Source organism: Perca fluviatilis, chromosome 16, assembly GCF_010015445.1.
Source record: "Perca fluviatilis chromosome 16, GENO_Pfluv_1.0, whole genome shotgun sequence".
Classification (NCBI taxonomy): domain Eukaryota; kingdom Metazoa; phylum Chordata; class Actinopteri; order Perciformes; family Percidae; genus Perca; species Perca fluviatilis.
Window position 1 is genome coordinate 16,486,681 of NC_053127.1, and position 22,364 is coordinate 16,509,044.

At 38.3% G+C, this 22,364-nt stretch overlaps 1 long non-coding RNA gene across 1 annotated transcript in view; it reads left to right on the forward strand.

Annotated features, from left to right (window-relative positions):
* Positions 1-21,497, forward strand: part of LOC120544700 — a 101,326-nt gene extending 79,829 nt beyond the window's left edge. The window contains exons 2-3 of the long non-coding RNA XR_005636540.1: positions 19,780-19,941; positions 21,160-21,497. This is a non-coding gene — a long non-coding RNA (uncharacterized LOC120544700). The remainder of the gene's footprint in view (positions 1-19,779; positions 19,942-21,159) is intronic.
* The last annotated feature ends 867 nt before the right edge of the window (positions 21,498-22,364 follow it).

Consider the following 22,364-nt stretch of genomic DNA (forward strand, 5'->3'; position numbering starts at 1 on the left):
CACACAACAGTACATTTGCACTGCTGCACATAACATAACACAACATAACACAATACAACATAACAGAAATGTACAGTTGCACATTTCGCCGCGAAGGCGTGGGACTCGGGGTAGGGCGTGGGTAAGGGGGGGGGGGGTTTGGCCTGCTGAGAAACGCACAGCCCGGCAGCCCACTATTATAATTATTATATTATTATGTCCACCTCATCCACTCTTGTTGCCATATTGTGGCCATTTCTCTGGCACAAGAAGATGACATTGTCATTCTTAATCTCGCCTACAAAGCTCTGATTGGCTCTGTTGTTTTTCCAAGTGGGAAAATTGCTGTCAATGAGCACAACACCGTACGTACTGTAGTATTTGAATCTCTGAAAAAAAAAAAAAAATGTCAGCATTGATTCAAAGACTAATGTTAAAGTGCTGTGTTGATGTTTCATAGATAATTTATTGCTTAAGGTGTTCACTTGGCCAACATGCACTCTATGCACTATATTATATTATTTGAATACTCCAAATACCTTACACCAATTACAATGAGGTTTATAAGAGCTCCACCTTACCCACACTACTAACTGAATTTCTTGTGAGTTGCATTGGATAGTTAGCATACTATTAGCCTACATATTACTGTAGCCAGTCAGTGCACATCCCTCATGTGTTACCATATATTTAGTGACTGATGTGAAGTGAAATGGATTTACAGTGTATCGGTGCATCGTCTAATGTGTTACCATATATTTAGTGACTGATGTGAAGGGAAATGGATTTATATCTGTGCATCTGCAACTATTTGCATGTCATTAAAACATTACTTTGAAATGTGTTGACTGCAAATCTTAATATTTAACAGAGGGGAGTTTTAACTCCAAGTCAAGGGGTTTGAAATGTTACTTTTATTTCCTTCAATTTGAAGTTTTTATTTTTATTTTTTTTTGTATGTCTTTCACAAATTTGCCAGTTCCCTACGCTGTGAAAATCCAGTTGGCCTAGGCATCTGTAATGGCTGCTGAGTCGTCACAGTGTGAAAGATGGATCTGGAAATAACCTTTAATAAAATGTTAGGCGCCAGTTGAAGCTTTATCTTCATTGTATGGAAAACAGCCATGCGCTGCCTCATCCTGTAAAGATGGATTGATAGTGATGAGCTGTGTTTGAAATGTTGGAATATTTTAGATGAGCTATAAAAATATGACTCTGGGTTGTTCTCAGTCATCAAGATCATAATTAACTAAGAAGGTTTTTATCAAGTCCAGTTGCCCTTGATTCGACCCTTTTTTTGTTTTTCTGTTTGTTTTTACCTTAAAATACCTGTTTTGAATGTGTATCCACAAATTTATGTTTAAGAAGATTCATTGATTTAATGATGATTAAAAATACAATTACAGTCATTGATGATAAAGACTGATTAATGGATGCCTTATTTGTCATTGTGGTCCTCCAACATCCAGATAGGGAAAATCAAAAAAACCTCTATCAACAAAACATGAATACATGATATGTTTAGATTCAGATATGATGAATTATGGCCAATCAAACCTGGAAAAGGCAGATCTTTGTTTAAGTGATTGTATGCCTCTCTAATTATGTATTTGCTTTGTTTTTGCACACTAACAAAACATTAACTTGCGTCAATGTCATTGGTTAAACACAGAGTGATGCTTATCTATTATCAGTTCTTTCTGTTCCGATTATAGAGGGCTTTCACCTAACCTAACATTTCCTCTGGCAGCTATGAGATCCTCTCTTGGGCATTAAATATATGCTGGCGCCATGAGGGCTTGAAATGCAGCAACGTCTTTACAGCATAAAAAAATTATGATTTCCTTTCGTACCAAATAACTTCCAACCATACTTAACCATACTTAACACAAAAGTTATTGTTGCCTTTTTCATTATCATAAAATCCGGGCATTAGTCTGAAGCATTTATGAAAGGGGGGAAACTTTTTGATGGTTTAAGATATAATCCATTATCACAGGATTGTTCTCTTTACAACGCTTTTGATATGGAGTCTTACAGACACAAATCCGTACTCACATACTCACTGATGAAGGGCAGATCATTTGCTGTAGTGCAGAAGGCGCCAACTGTCGTGTCTGGGCTTCAACCCTCTTTGTTTGTTCACATCAGCAGAGTTTATTAAAATCACAGCAGTGACAATGAGCATTGCTGATTGCTTCTGTCTTTAATTTACTTTAAAGATCTTAGTAGTTATATCACGCCATTGGTAAATACTCACTTGGGATTGCTTATTTGGGAGTCGGTGCCTACCATTTTTATAGTCTATGGTGTCTACAGTACAGTATGTCATAGCTTCCGGTAGCGTGCGGGTTCAAGAAGCTGACCAGACATTGGTAGCTTAATCCTTAAGCCTAAAGAGAAAGTAAAAGAATACATGTTTTTCCTCCCTCTACCTTCAGCAGCAAATGAAGCATCCTTAAGCAAGAAATGTACTCTGTGTGGAACTTTGGCCTGTAGCACTGCTTAAACAGCAAATATTTCCTGGATTAAAAAACAAAAAACAAACAGCACTTGTTTTGATTGAAGAAAAAACAACACTTTAAATCTTGGCTAAACTGTCTGAAGTGGAGTGACTCCCTTATTTTCTCCCTCTCATTTGCTTTGCCACCATAAACCCCTCTCCCACAAACCCTGGTCCCCACCCCTTTGCCCTTTCACACACACGCACACTCACTCAGCAATATTGCTTTGTCAGCCGACGTTTAGAAGATTAACCTTGAAATTGCCAAAGGGCATCCCAACTCCCCTCCACCCTTAGCCTCTTCCCCCGCCTCTCTCTGTGTTTCCCTCCCTGGAGCTCCCTCTCTGCGAATACTTGCGCAACAAGTGGCGCCGCTGTAGAGCCCCTTAGGTATTAGAGGGTTGAGTGGCGTCCCAGAGAGCCGTAATTACACCACCACTCAGGTGATTTAAAGGTCCGGGAACATTGCTGACCCATGCATGGCACCAAAAGTCCCACATTACACTGACACCTACCCATGTTCATATTATTTATTCTCACATGTAACAATTATACCAGCGTAACATTTTTATGTGCAGACATGAACAAATCATTGTACATGTTTTGACAGAAGTGAAATGAACTTCATCACATCCCTGCCAACATTTTGTTTTTCCAGTTCTTTGGAGGCAATATTCTGCAATGCAGGTTACATTTTCTTAGTACATTGATACAATCATCTACTACAGTGAATTCCTCAATGCTTGCCTGTTTGTCTCCCTTCAAGAGGAAACACAGCTTTGTAATCATTTTTACAACTTTATTTTGATTACCAGTTCTGCTAAGTGGACAGAAAAGAAATAATTATATACAAATGGTACTCACAAGAACGTGAACTTGCAGGGCTATACTTCATAGAAAGGGTTGATAATTGGGTTTGGTTAACTCTCCACCTCCTGCAGACATTGTGGTGACAACAGGGAATGTTTCTCTTTGAACAAGGTCAGTGCTAATACTGGTTAATGTGAAGGGGATGTTCTTCTGCCCCTGTACTCAGCTCTCACCTCTCTTTAGTTCTCTCTCTTATCTTCTCCCTCTTTTAGTTTAACAAGTTGTTGTGGCCGAGTGGTCACAGTGATTTACAGTATTAGGAATTTATTGCCGTGTGTCTGCACACTGAAACTTTCCCAACGGGAATCATTGAAGTTGTATCAAATCTCTGCCTCTCTGCACTTCATATCAGCTACTGTACCACCATGCACCAACAATATGCCCAGTTTTGAGCAGGCACAATGGTGCATGCAAACATTTGGTTTGCATAGGTTTGAGATTTTGCTCTACAGTATATCTGACAGAGAATCTATGAAGTTCTCTGCCGTCTTGGGCCATAAAACGAGTGTTAAAAACATGCATGTGTAATGTTATGTTGGTGAAAGTAATGAATCCATTCATGTGTTTAAATCCTCCTCTTGCAGTCCACAGTGTTGGTGTTTCAGCTCCGCGATCTACATTTTAACATATAATATAAACATGCCATTTGTTGAAGTGTTAATTGATTTAAAAAGGAGAGTGTAAGAAAGCGATGGCTTGAAAGACAAGCGTTAGTACATAGAGAGATTATAGTTTCCTTTCGCTTAAGGTTTTCTCAGCTTTAGCAAATTAGGTATTAAAGTTTCCCTTCTTCCTGTTAAGATTTTGTTTCTGACAGCATTGGTTAAAGTAATGTGCCGTTTCAGTTGTAATCCCTGCAATTAAGGCAGTAGGTGCGGCTCCATTACCTCAGCAGGATTAGTAATGACCCAGGAGAGAATATAATTGCTTCTTAATTTGAAGTTGTAAAGTGCATGAAATACCTGAGGCTTAGCCTGCCGTCTCAGCAGTGGTTAGTTCATGGATTAACAGTTTGGGTTTTTTTCTCTCTGTTTTCCACACCAGGAGCTTTATGGTAGTTTTTGTATTTTATAATGCAGTTTGAACTTGTGACATGTTCTATACATGAAGATCTTTATGAGAGTTTTGTAATCTTTAACACAAATCTAAAAAGCTTATAATTTGAAATATATCCATAAAATATATTCAGGTACTGTACAGATTAGGAGTGGGTGAGAGGATAAAATCCTCTATCACTCTATATTTCATTTTATACCACAGTCTTGATATATATTGTGATACAGTAAATTATATATTGTAATTTTTCCCAATGGGTTTTGTTCTATATTATATAGAGTAGATACTATACCATGTTATACTGTACTAAATAGTATATACTATCTATGGGCTATTAAATAGATATGCAAATTAATTGAATGTTTGCCATCATTTGTTTGATTCTTAAACCCTTCTTTGCAAAAGATTTGTAATGGATTGGAAATGCCAAAATAATAAATATATTGTTATGCAGTACCTAATATGAAATCAGTAAAGATATGATGGGACCTTAGGACCTAGCAAATATGTAAGAAAAGCATGTGAGTAAGATGAACATTTGCTTCCATGTGTAGAATTGATACTGTTGTCACACCGGCCTGCAGGTGAAACTGTAACACCCTTCATTATTTAGGCCTGACATCTGTCCAAGTTGACTAGTACCATATAATTATAAGGCCTTTGACCAGCCATAATGGCCTTTTTAAGTCCTGTCTTTTGTCCTCTGTGAGACATTTCCAAAGTGTCCATTAGTGACAATACAGCGCTCAAAACTGACACCGTGCTGCTCAACAACTTACGTAACCATTATTTAACTATAGGGATCTGACATGATTGTCACAAGTTATATTTACTCGCATTCTGATGATTGGATGTACAGAATGCTGATTTACATTATGGACACACTGTGTGATGTTGTCTCACCCACAAAGAAAGGTTCAATGGTCAAGAACATTCAATGTCCTCAAGTCCAGCCTCAGACACTGTGTTGATTCTTTTATCTATACAATTAAAACCATCTCTCTTATAAGAGACAGATATTTGTCACCCCCAAGTTATTAAACCCCATTTCTGTATTTTTTACAGAAATGGCCATTACTGTAAATGTATAAATTTTGCAGTTACCTCTCTATATCGTAGTTTTGATTGTTAGTGACGGAGTCTGCCATTCCAGCAGTAGATTCCAATTGCCTTCACACGTATGAAGGATTTACAGGAAACGATGCATGACTAATCCTGTTGCCGTTTGTAATTTTATCTTGTTGTCAGCATCATTGTGTCAGAGCTGTATTGAGTTACTGCTAATGCAAATTGAACTACTACTGTTAGTTCACATTAAAAGCATTCAACTGGTGAAACACAGGATGGCTTTTGTTGTGAAGTGTATATGTCACCGAGGTTAGTGTTGACTGCGATTGTTCATCAAAAATGCATCTCAAACATCAGCACATCAGTGTTAAATATTAAAGGAAGTCATGGCTGACTAATTTATTAGTACTGTAACCACAAGTTCCTCTTCTATTGTATTTCTGATATAAATGGCTGGTCAAGGAATTCAGTTTTTCAATTCAATTGTATTCATAGTGTCAAATCATAACAGAAGTTACTTTACAGATAGAGTAGGTCTAGACCACACATTATCATTTACAAAGACCCAACAATCCCCCCCAATAGCAAGCATTTGGTGCAACAGTGGTGAGGAAAAACTTCTTTTGTTTGGATGTTTTCTGTTGTATAAAACCTAATTTATTGTTACCACCACGGCTTTAGCCAAATCATCCAGGACTCTTAAGGATCACCACTTTCAGTAACTGATTTTGTGTTCCACATTTCTGGTTTGTGTCTTGTAGTAATGTTCATGAAATACACTTGTTTCTGTTGTTATGGAGTATCAACAGCGTTGATGTGTTATGGTTCCATGGGTAGGTATCTAACATTGGTATCTCATAATTAAGAAAGTGCCCATGCCTGTGTGTCAATGAAGTTTCCATGATCATCCTGTCAAGGCCACGTAACCATCAAAAAATTCTATTGAGACCATGTCATGAACTGTCAATCTGAGACATGGATCTAGTTTCACTTCTCGGGCACACAAACACACAACTTCTGCTTTAAAAAAAAAAAAAAAAAAAAAACTGAATAATTTTCCCAGGCCTCATCATGTGACCTGTATTGTTAGTGTGAGAATGAGGCACCAATGTTCTAATTGAAGGAACAGTAGAAAAAGAAAAACGCCTGACAACCAACAGGATGTAAATTACACGGCAGCATGGCTTAATGTCGGCCTAAACCTGTCAACTGTCAGTAGAGAGGAATGCCAGACAGCCGTGTTGGAGTCTGTTTCAGAGAACAGAAGATGTGTGTGTGTGTGTGTGTGTGTGTGTGTGTGTGTGTGTGTGTGTGCGTGCGTGCACTGCGTGTATACACTTTGTAACTCTAATTGGAAACATTCATTCATCCATGCACAAGTGTGCTGCACAAACAAATTCTCACATATGCACACAGACTTCTCCTTTGACAGCAAATTAATGATAAAAAAAAACAGGAGTTGTGTTCATGTTTGCCAATTCTCAGAAGCGGGTGCGATTATCACTTTAGCTATATTCTGCATTGGTGTTACTTGTCTGTGGCATTATTGAGGACTGACAGGGATTGTTTGGCACCCTGTTGTGCGTTTGTATTTGCTAGTTTAGACAAAACAGAAAAAGACATTATAGCAGGGAGTTAATAGGGGTTACACTCTGTCTGTGTTGCATTGATTTCCTTGTCTCCTGTAAAATGGACCTCTAAGTTAACAAGCTGCCCTGTGAGGCTCAACACACAGAGTAACACACAATTGTTGGATGTGTAGAATATTAGACAACTTAGCTATTTGTGGATGGACCTTACTACTAATTTAAAGAGCCAGAGGTAAGGCCATGTTCTTACCTAAATTAAGCATTAATTATCTCAGATTCAGCTTGTCAAACTTAGTTCTACATAATTTTTATTTGTCTGAGCTTTAATTTGTCAGACTCTGTGTATTCAGGTGTGCTTTGAATTGGAAGTTAACTTTATCAAGTGCAAACATTTAGTGTTAGCATGCTCACTTTGTTTCCTAATCCAAGCAGAGATTCTTTGTCGTGCGGCTGACGGAATATTTATTCATCCAAATATCCAGAAAAATATTTTAAGGATTCTGGAAATACCTTCAAAAAAGCAGTAAGTGTTACACAATCCTCTGCCTGGTTTTCATCTTTTAGGGAAATAAATCATTACTCAAAAGTAATGGTAATACATAAGAGGTACAAACTGGTACTGACAGGAACTAAGGAATGCTTAGTTTTTAGGTATTAAAAAGGACAAAAAGGACTTTGGTCCAATTTGTGGTGCCAGATAGAAAAATTAAGCGACCACCAAAGTAATTGGTGTTCAGCCATCATTACAACAAATTTGAGATGAAAGCAATCGGCTAATCCTGGATCAGTGTTTGACATCCACCCACACCTTGGATCTGGAAACAAATTCTTTTGTATCAGACTTAATCAGTTACTTTAGGTGCTTTACATGAGCTATAAATTATGTCCATGTGTTAATATATTTATTGATTGATCCTTGCAAGTTGTATCATAGTAGTCAGTTGTTACACTTCTTCTAAAATAAATAATTAAATGTATTTAACCTGAAAAAGTGCCTCACTGAGATAAATGAGTGAGATAGATCTCATTTAAGGCAGTTTCCTTGACCGTTTCAAGGAATGTGGAATCAGATATGGGATACTTAAAAATTAAGATAGATAATAATATATGATATATGTCTCCATAATTGAAAGGTAGGAGGTTTGTTTGATTTTCAACTCTTAAGGATTAATCTGCGACCCAAAAGACTTTTAGCTACGGCTAAAAGCATTAGCACAAATGTAAAACGTGTTTTCTTGTCGAAAAGGATTAGTTGACGTTACTCACAACTTTACTTATTATATCCACTTAATTGTGCCACATGATTTTTGAATATGCAATAATAACTTCAAGGAACATTTAAAAAAAAAAAAAAAAAAGATGCAGTGACTGAGGATGATTCTAGTTTACAAATATTTCCAGTTGATTGCACAGAGAGCTAAACACAGTGGGACTATGGACTATCACTTCTCAATCAGAAGTTGTGTCCTATCCATCTGCTGCATGGCAGTGTGTAATCAACCAGAGAGATTTTATTAGTCTCCAAACAGAGAACTGCTTTGATTAATGATGGAGGCCCCCTGGTCTCCACGTGCTCTAATTAACTAACCTCAATAGGTTTTTAGGCCCTCCCCCTGTTAACACCCAAAACAAGCATGAAAGGAGGAATGAATGCACATAATGAGCTTTTTTCAATACATTACAATTTAACTTAAATTTAACTTTTGTTCAGATTGCAACATATACTATCCACACTATACTATCCACACTTGTTTGTGAACTTTACATGTCTGTTTAACCTTTAGTTGAAATATCCTGAAACCAGACCCCAGAATGTGTAGAGAAAGCAAGGACACGCACACACAAACTGTAATTTAGTAGGGAAATAACTCATGCACGATGGGGAGCTGCTATTGACCCTGTGTGTGTGTGTGTGTGTGTGTGTGTGTATGTGTGTGTGTGTGTATTTCCACTAAATTAAAGAACTTATTAGGACTTAAAAACCCTATCCTATTTCATGCGGGGAACCTCTGGGGGGAAATGAGGTTTACTCTTCAAAGCCTGCGGCTTGGCTCTTTTTATGTTGTAACACTTAATATTTTATGTCGAAGTGATGGTTGGAGCATTTAGGAAGGTCATATGTCAAAGTTAGATGTTAAGGCTGCATGCATGGTCCTTGCCAGTAGCTAATTATATGTGTAATGGATGTGACTGTCCTAACAAACAAGAAAAAAATGAGCCGAGCTGGAAAATATTTTGATGTCGTCATTTCACACCAAAACACAATTTGTTTGGGCATGCAGTAACAACATTTCTTCTTTTTCTATTTGTTCAGTTTTTTTAAAATTAAATAGCAATGTAATTAGAACTCAAGATTAGAAGTGCCAAATGTATAGGCTACTCTATTTTAATGATATCAAGTCCTCAGGGCAGCGTTGATGTTTACCTTCTTTATTTATCAAATTACAGGAACAACCAATGCTGTACTTACTACTGTAATATGTGATAATACATATAACAAACTTAAACAAATTAGTGTTTTAACAGCATCGTTAGAGTTATTCTTTGTCTTTATAGCTTATTGCAAGGAAAGTTTCACACAGCTATAGCAATAGGCTGGCATATAGCGTGGTTTTTTTGAGATAACAAAGTGCCCAACCGGGGCCCCATTATCCTTACAGTAAATACATCTTCTCATAAGCAGGCACAGAGGGGAAATGTAGCGCTGTCACAGGGTGGTTTGAAGCCACAGAGTTGGAAAAGGCCCCTCATGACTTTAGGTCTATTACAAAAAAGACCACAGTCATGATTAAAAAGACTTTTAGTAGTTCTAGTCACTGCCAGTACGGCAAGTGTTTACACACGCCTTAATTGGGAATCAGGCTTTTGTAGACTGCAGTAAGGGAGTCATTTTACTACAAAGACTGCTGTCAAATAAATATACATCTTTGTAATTATTGGCTAACCAATTTAGAAAGAGAATTTAACTTAAAGGTAATGTATGTAAAGTAAAAATAGAAAGACAGAAAGATGGGTAAATTAGTTGATGAAAGCCGTGCAGATGAATACAGATAACAATGTATAAATCATAAACCTTTTCTGCTCTTGTTAGTCATGTTTTAGTCAATGGACTGTTGTATTATGAGCAAACTTCTGTGGAAATGCCTCTCCAACTCGTTCTATCTGTCATCATATTGCATTAGCTTTCTGGGCTAAATGCACCGAGGGAGGATATCAGATTCCTCGCAGCGATGAGACCGAGAAGGATTGTGAATCAAAAAGACAGACACTAAAAGAGACAGGTCGCTGGTGGAGACAGTCCTCATGTTCCTCTTCACAGCTGCTGCCAACAGCAGGACAGCTTGGTCTCATTGTGTTATTTAGAGTCTCTGACACAACAAGGGAACTCTACCTGTCTCCATTATGATGGATTCACTCATAAATGCCGTGGCTCGGTTTCAAACAGGAGAACCTGTTTTGTGATTTTGTAAGCCTGTCACTTAACCTGTTCACTACTCATCCCTATTAAAACTGTCTCTAGAGATATATGCTGGAGAGGGTGTGTGTGTGTGTGTGTGTGTGTGTGTGTGTGTGTGTGTGTGTGTGTGTGTGTGTGTGTGTGTGTGTGTGTGTGTGTGTGTGTGTGTGTGTGTGTGTGTGAGTGTGTGTGTGTCTCTGTGTGTGTGGTGTGTGGTGAAGTTACGGGAATGGAAACAGACTGTTTTCTACATATTTTCAATTGTATTTTCCTGCTGTTGTTTGTTTTCTCTATTCAGACACAAACAGTTTAGTCTCTTCCCTCAAATTATGTAAAAATCAAAAGTGTGTTATTGTGGGTTGACATTTGTAAGTTTGGTCAACACTCTCAGTGTCAGAGGGACTTTGGCTGGAGGGGGAAGTGTAGAAAACAATATTTTAAAGGGGACATATTATACTTTTCTGTTTTTTTCTGTCATATCTAAAATGTTATAATACTACTACTAATGATAATAATAATAACTTTTATTTATATAGCGCCTTTCAAGAAACCTAAGGACACTTTACAGAATTACAGGTTGTAAGCTGTGGTAAATAGGTGGTGTTTCAGGAGTTTTTAAAATATGTCCAGGGATGTAGCATTTCGGATATCTGCAGGAAGGGTGTTCCAGAGGGATGGGGCTGCAACACTAAAGGCTCTGTCTCCAAATAATAATAATGTTAGAGTTTCATGTTAAACATTAAACATTCAAATAACGAGGTAAACGTATTTTAGACAAATCACTGTGAGCTAAAACGTTCAGATTTCCAACTATTCTGAACGTTCCAGTTTCAACAGTTTTTTCTACGCTCGGCTAAGTCTTACGTAACTCTAAGCCGGCCTTCTATGAATGGTCATCTGCTCCAAGTAGGCAGGACTGGAGTGGTTAACATTGTCCCATGTAGCTATGGCAGTAAAATATGTCATCTTGTCTGCCACTGTCATTAAATTCTCCCCAATTCCGGGTCACATTACTCCTTAAACATTTTCTGTTTATGTAGTTTTTGGTTTAAAAGCCTTTATTGGCGATTTTGACTCTAGAAATTGCTGCTATATTCTATAAAGTGTCCACTAGGCCTACAAACTATAGTAGCTACATGGCTAATGGCAGTAAACAATGTCATCTAGGATGCCAATGTTGTTAAAGTCTCCCCATTTCCGGGTTGCATTACTGCTGAAACATGTCCGATTGGGTAGTATTTGGTTCAGAAGCCTTTGTCTGCGATTTTTTATGGTAGAAAGTGCTGCTTTGTTCCATTACAATCTAATTGTTAAGCAGCTACATGCTAACGAGCACATTACTGCTGGGACATGTCCGGTTGTGTAGCATTTGGTTTAGAAGCCTTGGTTCAAAGTCCTGCTATATACTCCGTTGCAGTAGTTCCAGCTTCAACTAGTGAAACAACAGCGGACACTCTGGCCAATCAGAGCAGACTGGGCTTTGTCGGGAGTGGGACTTAAAGAGCCAGGCACTTCAACATAGGATCTCATACAGAGGGTTCCAGTCACTTTACTGCTGGGACATGTCTGGTTGTGTAATATTTGGCCTTTATTGGTGATTTTTCACGGTACGAAGTCCTGCTATATAGCTACTCCGTTTCAGTAGCCCCAGCTTCAACTAGTGACACGGAGTGGAGGCCCTGGAGTTTCCAGGAAGCATGCTGGCCAATCAGAGCAGGCTTTTTTGGGGGGGAGGGCTTAAAGATACAGGCGCTCCTACAGAGCATCTCATACAGAGGGTGATTACAGGTCAGTCCCTCCAGGATTTCGCAATGTCGCGATCGCGCCAATTCACGCAAATTCAACCATTCACCGTGACTTTGGTGCGACTCGCAATTTTGATCAATCACCAGAGTTTTCCCGCGACTTCAACCAATCCCAGCAGTCCCACGTGCCAGACTTTAGGTCAGTATAATGTGACTCTGACTGCCACTCACCAAGCGAGAGTAAGAGCGAGCTTGTTTCTGAATTCCGATATGAAGACGAGACTCGAACATCTCACATTTACCAACAAAACGTAAGGGAAGACATCAATGTACGCTGTAACGATTTTTCACTGCGGCTGTCTGCAGGGGGCGGGGCTGCTGCTCATACAGTTTCCCCTGCTACTGACGCGCACACACACGGTGGATGCAGGAAAAACCGGAGAGGAGACGACACAATGACCTAAATTGAGGACAGCTACGCTCGTTATTGTAAGTGCAATGATAAGTTAAAGTCCAGTAAGTACTTATCGAACTGTATGAATGTGTGTCCCAGGCCAGGATAGGAAATTAACTAACAATGTAAAGATCAACAAGCCACTGACACATATTTTCAAATTTGATTTATTCAATAAATTATTAATTTTTGTCTTAAATCCACCAGCCATTTTCATATTATACCAACATTTGCAGCATCCTGAGCCTTTTTGGTAAGGTTACTAGGAAAACTCGGCCCAGAGTAGTTTTATTCTCCCCGAAACAAGTTTTCCTTTTTATTTTTAAAGAACTATACAAAAAAAATCGCAACTTTTTTTGCGGCTTTCACTTTCTCCTGCAACTTCATTGCAACTTTTATCGAAATTTTTTATAAAAAGCTCCCGCAAAATCAGTTATTTTGGGCCGCAACAATCTCAATAAAAGGCCGCGAAATCCTGGAGGGACTGACAAGTGCAGCAGTCATGGGCAGTATGAGAAAAATAAAGTGTTTTTTTAACATTAAAGCATGTAAACATGTTCTAATATAAACACAAAATGCAAGTATAATCCTGAAAATGCTATGTAATAGTTGCTCTTTAATATATAATGTTTGTAAAATGTACGTACAAGTTGAGACAAGCTTCTGCTACGGCAGGACCTTTTTGTCCTCATTAGACATCCAAGAGCTATACAAGTATTGATGTGATGTCCTCCTTGATCTTTCTGCAGCCGTCTACTGACTCCTGGTACATTACTCTGACCTCTTCTCAGTCGATGCTTTGACCGGTCTCAGTCTGGTGAAGCTGATGCTGTCTGTTTTCTGGTTTTAATTCAGTCTCTTGTCCAGGGTCCTTGCCATTTCACAGATGAAGCCAAACTCTCTGTTTCAGCTTGTAAGTGGACTACTTGTCAAGGTCAAGTCTGAACTTCCAGACTCCTATCAACTAGAGCTGCGATATGTAAAAAATCCAATATCACGATATTTTTGACCAAATAAATTGATGTTGATATTGCGGCGATATTGTAGGGTTGGCTATTGGTGATTTCACAAAATATTTTCACAATGAGAGTTCACATAAATAATCGCCAATAATGTGGATACAATGACTAAGTGGGTAAAGGCACATAATAAAACAGCAGTAAGTCTGGTAAGTTCAGAAAACTACATCACTTTACTGTAAGGCAGCCTTTAAACCAGGAAAAGACTACACACGTGTCATATCACAATACAATATTCAAAATTTAAGACGATATCTAGCCTCATATATATATAATATCAATATATTGCCCTATTATCAACGTCTGGCCATTTTCATATCATTTAGTATAACAGTAGTTTGACATACTCTGCCAACACTATCAGATCAGTGTACAAATTAGAGCTCAAGTACACTTTATTTGACACCACTGTCATGCTCCAAATGTGTTGATTTAATTTTAAACTGGATGCTATTTAATTAATCAAAAATGCACAGTATTGTTACAATACTGTCTTTGTTCAATACATAGTGATTATAGCATGTTTTGTGCTTAGGCTTGGTCTCTTTTTTCAGTAGTTTTGGTTTCGTAGTTTGCATTCGTACTCTTATAATTAATTACAGTAGCACCTGGGTGATGCACGGCAGCCTTACGACGCCAGACGCTCACCTCACATCAGCTTGGTAGAGAGAGAAACTAACTAAACTAAACTGCTGCTAAAACTAACTAACTCTTACCACTCGGAGGGGCAGAAGCTGGATGTTTCAACTATTTATTCGTTACTTTTTTAGCTATTTTTAATTCTGCTCACCAGTTTCCAGGCACTTTCAGTTAGAGTATATCTTTTTAATTAATCGCCAACTATTTTGATAATCGGTTTAAGTTATTTTTGAAGAAATAAAGAACTAAAGAAAAAATCTCTGATTCCATTTTCTTTAATGTGAAAATATTCTAGCTTCTTCACTCCTCTATGACCGTGAACAAAACAAGACATCTGAGAACATCATCTTAGGCTTTGGGAAACACTGATCAACATCTTTTACCATTTTCTGACATTTTTTAGACCAAACAACTAATCAACTATGAAAATAATTGTTATTTTAGCAGTTAGCAGCCATAGTCTCAATAGAAATGCAGTCCATTTAGTTTTACGGTGACTGGATGGTTGGACGTGTGTTCTATGCAGTCAGCCTGTCGTTCCTAATAGTTTTTTGGTTATTGTGACAATAAATATACCAAATATCAACCAAATTTGCCATATCATAATTTCTGTATCCACAGTCTTTTGATGTAGCCTACCGCCTGTTAACTCCAGAAGTACCTGGAGTACCCCTTATTAAACACTGATCTATTTCTATAGTTTGTACTATTTCTTAGATGCAGTCAGGTCAGTAAATTATCTTGTGCAAGTGCTCCCCCTTGTGACAAGATCAGATTCTCACAACAGCATGTTTTTAGGAGATTCTGGTTAGATACGTGTACACTTTTTCTTATATTGTGGCAGCATCTGAGTGCAGTTGAAAAACATGAGGAAAAGGAAAAATCTTCAAAAGCCCATTGTTACTTTCTTAGCCCAATTCACACAAAGTCCTTGTCAGTATAAAATAGGCTTTCGGCTCCACAACCTTGATTCCTGAATAAATATGAAAAGGCCAGCAGATGTCGCTGTGCTCCCTTTGATGATGATGAGAGATGAGAAGAGTTCTCACTAACACTGATAATGGTCACAGACTTTATTTATGAAACAGAACAGTCATAATAAGTAACAAACATTTTCTTTTTACAAACATTTTGGATCATTGGGAGCATCAGGGATTTGTTCCAAAACAGGGTTGAGTTAAGTGTGCCTTTACCACCTATGTCTCTTAGTTATCATTCTGTATTTCTTTTGAAAATAGTTAATAATTTATATGACTGGGATTTATAGAAGCTTGAATAGAAGTACAGCTGAATAATGAAAATGTCAGTTAATAAGAAATGAAATAAAAGGCTTCAATGGCATTTGTATAAGTGATTAAAGCAAAGTAATGTCTTAGCAAATGTGCTACTCAAACGGTGTTTTGTAAACAGAGAGTTGTAGCGTTCTAGTTCTCCAGCTTCTATTTGACGTATCTGCTGCTATGTTGCAGAGGTTCTCAACCACTGCACCAGATTCAGGGTCTGTACAGTCCAGTGGTTATTCATACCCCAACCACGTACTTCAGAGTTTGCTCCTCCTCTGGCTGCAGGACGGGTGTGTGTGTGTGTGTGTGTGTGTGTGTGTGTGTGTGTGTGTGTGTGTGTGTGTGTGTGTGTGTGTGTGTGTGTGTGTGTGTGTGTGTGTGTGTGTGTGTGTGTGTGTGTGTGTGTGTGTGTGTGTGTGTGTGTGTGTGTGTGATTCACACACGCATAAAAGGACATGCCGCTCTGTGCACATACATACAAAGTGTGACCAAAACAACATGGGTACGAAATGATTAATCACTGAGCACAATTTACTCTCCCCTGCTGTAATAGTATCTATAGCAAGTACACACACACACACACACACACACATACACACACACAACCACACACACACACACACACACACACACTTCTCTCTCCCAAGAATGCATGTCCATTTGAGATAGGGAGAAAGAAGAGAAACTGAAAATACAGGGAAATAGAGAGAAATAAGAGAGAGAGAGACTGTGGCTTTAGGTGTTGGAGTGACGCCTCATAACAAAGCAAGTATTGATTTCACTCTCTCTTTCGTTTTTCTTGATTGCCTCTTCTAGTATTAAGTCTAATGACACCAAGCAACTGATGAATATAACTGGTTTATAAATTGGACAGCGTCTTAAGTGCAGTTTAAGCAGGACCCTGAAACTGAAGCAGCTAAATTCATCCATTTTTAATTTTGTAATATAGGCCTACATCTGTGCTTTACCTAGGCTGTGTCCGATATCACTCCCTATTAACTACGTAGGGCACTATATTTACTGTCTGCCATTTTATTTGAGTGTCCGGATTCTACGCGTTTTAACTCTATCCACTCTTAAATGCCATAAAAAATTCCACAATGCAATGCTATGAATTTTACAGATGCGAAAATTACAGTTGAGCGACCCTACACCTGTTAGTGGTGACGCAAAATGATGATTAGAAAGTGTCCAAAATCATTTACTGCCAGAGGTGTCAAAAGTATTCACATTCATTACTCAGGTAGAAGTATAGATACTAGGGTTTAAAAAGACTTCTGTAGAGGTTGAAGTATCAACTCAAGCTCTTTACTTAAGTAAAAGTATAAAAGTACTGGTTTCAAAACTACTTAAAGTATAAAAGTAAAAGTAAGGTAAGGGGAAAAAAATAACCACTTCGAAAAATTCTTCCAGGTACGGCCAGGGATTTAGAAGGGTTGGCTGGTCTTCCTGGCTACCAACCTCCTCGCTGGTGCTTGGTTGGGACATTTCGTTCGAGTTCGCTTGTGTCTCTGCCACGTACATCTTCGTACTAGGCTACATCTTCTTATATACTGTCTATGGGCTACAGACGTCTGCTCTTTCCTTGCTGGAGTGTGACGTGATTTGTGTCATGTGCAGGTGCGATGGATCGCGTACAAACAATAGGGTGTCTGAAGGGTATATGTTTATACTTCTCATCCAACCACAATCAAATTCAATCTATCCGGATATATCTATTTATCTGGATAGTTTTTTTTTGTGTGTGTGTTTTTTTTTTGTTTTTTTTTTTAATGATGACAAGCCGGATGAAAACAAGCCAAACTGAAATAGGAGTAACAAGGCTATTTTTAAAATGTAAGGAGTAGAATGTACAGATAATTGCAAGAAAATGTAAGGAGTAGAAGTAAAATGTCTGCTGTAAAATAATTACTCCAGTAAACCAAAATGTCTACTTAAGTAAGGAAACAAAGTATTTGTACTTTGTTACTTGACACCTCTGTTTACTGCTCACTATTGGGTAAACCTATTGTCTATAATATCAGGAACACTGAATGAGTGAACAAGGAAGTGATTTTGAGCACAGCCCTACTGTGACATGTCAAAATGTGCTCTGTGAAAAGGCCTGTAATGATAAGTGCTTTTACTTTATAAGTTGCTAAATGTTAGATTTGCTTTCATTGAACCCCAGTGAGCAATGATCCAACTTTGCTGTCTTCGGGTCAGTCCATTTGTTTTCACTCTGAGCTTGTGATGAGGTTGTGTGTTGGTACGAGTTTCTGTTTTCTCACTGGCCAGGAACAGTGCCCCAATTTCAGGGAAAAACTCGGAGCACAGCAGGGGTCAGAGCTTAGCACAATGGAGACATCACTTGAAGGTAAACTAGTGAAGTTTTAGCTGTCCACAACGTGAAACCAACACAATGAGACGTGCTATGTATGTATAAAATATGGATCCTTTTTCAGGTTTACAGAGATTATACTACTCACATGCTAGATGTACAATGTTAATTGTATTTAAAGTTGATATCGAGGGAGGCTGATCTCATTTGAAACTTACAAAGATAAAGCACTATAAGGCTATGTTTTGAAAATAGGGGGAATGCAAAAATAAATAAATAAAAATAATCATTTTATTCATTAGGCTAATTAATTCCAATCAGCTTTCATTGTATTCACAAGTCTTAAGTCCCCAACAATTAGCCATAAATACCAACCTTCATGGATACTAAAAAGCAAAGAGCTCATTATTTTGCATTTGAGAAAATGGCAGAGTTGAAATGCAGCACAGAAATGTCACAGAATGAGAAACTGAGGTGCTTGTTGGATGGTCCAAGTAAGGTCAGAGGTATTGATTGGTGGCCTCTGTTTGGATATAACTAACCATAAATAATGTGTTGAGTGGCAAAAAATATAAAGAGACTACTTCAGTGTATAAAGGCATTCAGATGTAGAAAACATGCAGCATTTTGGACGTTGTTTTTGTAGCCATTTTTTTAATTTTATGGTCACTTTTATTGTAGGAGGACAAACCGATACATAACTTATTGCTTGTTTTATTGACTCAGACTTCAACAGATGGTTGAACTGGTATGAGGGTGAGCAGGAACACCAACAATTTTATTTGTGAGTGAACAGTGATCATGCTGGATGCAGTTTGGCGAATTAAAGAATCATGACTTGATGGTAGATTTGAGTGCCTTCTAGTTATTTTTGCTGACAAACCATTTAACCTGAGATTGATGAGATTTCAGATTATTTCTGACAACACACTCCTCCTCCTTTGAATAATTAATTTTCACCTGTGTGTCTTTTCTTTGTTTTTCTCTTGTGTTTTTGCATTGATGTCTCTCCTTTGTGAGAGGGGCATGGCAAGTGACAAATCTTATTACAAATACAGTAAATAACCTGGGAGGTTTATAATGTGGGGCTCTTTAATAGAAGATCACTTCTGTTCCTGTGGAATTTCTTACCATTTGACATAAAAAAGTGTCTAGAGAACTCATTTACAGATTAAAGGGAAAGTGCTATATGTCACAGCAGGCAGTGCATGAAGTGAGCCTGTATTATGTTAATAACCGTATTTGCATAATACCTATACCCTAATGTTTTTCTTCTAATGAACAGACAACCCTTAAAGTACACACTCGACCCATAGTCCACCTACGCAGGTGTTTTCACTTATGTTGCCTGATAAGACCTCCTCTCAGGACTGTATGGGCGTGTACAGACTGTGCTTGATTGACAGCTCCCTCACTCTTCTGTTGGTTTTGTCACACAAATCGGAAAACTTACACTGTTTTCATTCCTAGCACATAGAGTTTGGTGACATTACATAATGCCCTGCATAGCTCCACCCAACTTCCACCTGTAATTAAACACAACTGAACATGGGATAGTTCCCATAAGGAATGAGGAATATGTGAATGAGGAAAAATAAATGGAAGTCTTTTTAATGTCTCTCCCACAGTGAGATCATTTTAGTTTAGTTTAATTACTCAAACGTCTATGGGATTAGTAGCAGCTCTGATCAAAGCAGCTTCCCCTCTTCACACACTTAAGAGCTCTCTGAACCCATTAATCTGTACATCCCTTTCCATTTCCAGCCTCCATTCATATATTCAATCCCTGCCTTCCAGATTTACCGCCACGGATCCAGAGATGTTCTGCCCGACATCCTGAGCTTGCCGTCAGCCTCGAGGCGGCACTTTACAGACTCTGTCTAACGGAGTGAGAGAGCCAGAGCCAGGGCATTATAAAACAAAAGATTGGACAGGATTCAATAGATTCCAATATCAGAGGTAGGGAGTTAAATGTATAAGGTAGGTACAAACCTCAGGGTCATTTCCTTCTCAGTAATGTATACGGTGTGTGTATTTGCAGCAGAGTATGGTAGTATCAAAATTTAGTTGTGCAGTAGTTAAAAGTTCATCCACTGATTTAAAGAAATGATAACCTCTATGCAGGTTACATAACTATAACATAAGGGCAAAGGCCAAGTCTCTGCAGACAAAATGACACAGTGAGTACAAACAGGTCAAATGTGGGGCATTAATATAATTGTATTATCACAAAGAAGAACATAATTAGAAGAAAGCACACAAATATGAGGAAAGAAATACCAAAAAAAGGAACAAACAAAAAACACAATATAATAAAGTGTGACCTTGGCTTTTTAGCTGCCTGTTAAATGTTAATCCAGTTTACTGGCTTTTTGTCTCTGGTGTGGGTCCACCAAACTAAATGATCAACCGTATATTTGTGTTCAAAACATTCTGGGTTTAATATTCACATAAGGAACTCATAAACCACTATGCTTTTACAATAAAGCAGTAACCTCCATTAATTGGCATTATACCACCTGGGGACACAGGAAAGCTAAACAACATAATCAGGACTGATGTAATAGTGTTCTTCATACAGTAGTTTGTTCCACACACTCTTGCCCGAGAAAACATGTCTGACACCTATATAGCCACCTGCTAATATCTGCTGAATGTTGGCCAAAGGGCAAAATTCTCTTTTTAAGTGAGGAAATTATAAATTTTCTTTCCCAACATTCAGACATTGTTACTGTAATGGAAAGGTAAACACAATCCTGGAGGCAACCTCCACCAACAACAGCCTTCGCTTGACCGGAAAAAGGTTACATCAACTTGTAGAGACAAAATTAAAATGCACTTAAACCTGCATTCAACTTGGAGGGAACAATCTGACAAGAGACATGAGTGTTTGCTGTTCGGGGTCAGTCGTACATTTTGTAGTTATTGTTGCATTTAACACCCACACAATGTAGCTTCCACAGTAATCGCTGTGTTGCTTTCCTCGAGGTTCTTCTTTCTGATTAGTAGCTGGTTCATAAGTGAGACACAGTTCATGGTGCATGGCAAACTATTGCCATTTTCTTCCTCGTCGTAACTATGCTGAATAAGAACTGGCTGCCTTAGTTTTATTTACTCATCATTCCTTTGCCCCTCTCTTCCTTTCTTACCTTTTCCTCTGTTTGTCTATCTTTTCAGATGAAAGGCGGGGTATCAGCCTCTCTCCTCTTTTTCCAAAGCCAGTCAGTTGCAGACCCAAGCAGTGAGAGGGATTATCCCTCTATTTCTATTAGTCACACGCTCATAAGCCATGTATCACTCTGAAGCTTTGTGTCAGCAACTCCACACCCGAAGTGGAGGGACTTCTCATTATTGGCGGATTGAGAGGTTTTAGCTTACACAGGGACAGCAATATTCTGAAAGTCAAGTCGTGTTTGAAGCAAGGCAAATGCATTTCACAGATTACGACATGGCGTAATATGTTTTAACTTTCATTGCTTCTATGACTCCTTAATTGGTATATTAGTTAAACTTAGAGAAATGTGGATATATTAGAAATAAATTGTTGTTAATATCTTTAAAGAGTCAAACTTGATTTTTGAAAAAACTTTCAAACTTTAACAATAATTTGGAGGGCCCCCTGCATTGACTCTGAGAACCCCCTAGGGGTCCCGGACCCCCTGTTGAAGATCCCTGCTTTATTTGATAGGATAGCTTTGAAATGAAAGGGGGGAGAGAGAGTGGGAAACACATGTAGCAAAGGGCCGCAGGTTGGAACCAAACCCATGGCTGCTGCAGCGAGGACTGAGCCTCTGTGCATGGGGCGCAAGCTCTACCAGGTGAGCTACCCAGGCGCCCCACCGTGATACATTTTCACATTCATTCTTCAGGCACAGGAAACTGTTGATGACTGTTGAGTCTTTGTGCATTCAAATGTGAAAGAAGCTCCAAAGGCTGATGCAGAGGATAGTTTGATATGATTTAGTATACAGAAAGTCAATGTCCCATGAAAAATCCTTTGGACAATGCTGCAGGGAGGAATAAACATTTAATGAATCATTCTTAGGTTTCTCCAAAGGCATATAAAAACTGAAGTCAGTCTTTGTATCAGTGAAGGACGAATTTGATTTCATCTTTTTTCTATTTGAGCAAGCGATGAACAATCAGCTCCATCTTTGCTGTCCTTTGACATATTGTCAATGCTATTCAGCATAATATTAAGTTAGTCCTCAAATAAGAGTTGTATTTTCTTTATCCCATGTCTCTTGATTGAGTAAACAACAAATATCAAATTAGTGTGAGCATTTCAAGAGTCCCCGCAAATACTAACTGGCACACTCCTGGGGCAGAAACATCCTGTTTGTATTATCCTGTTTTCTGTGGTGCATCTCATTTTCAGTGAT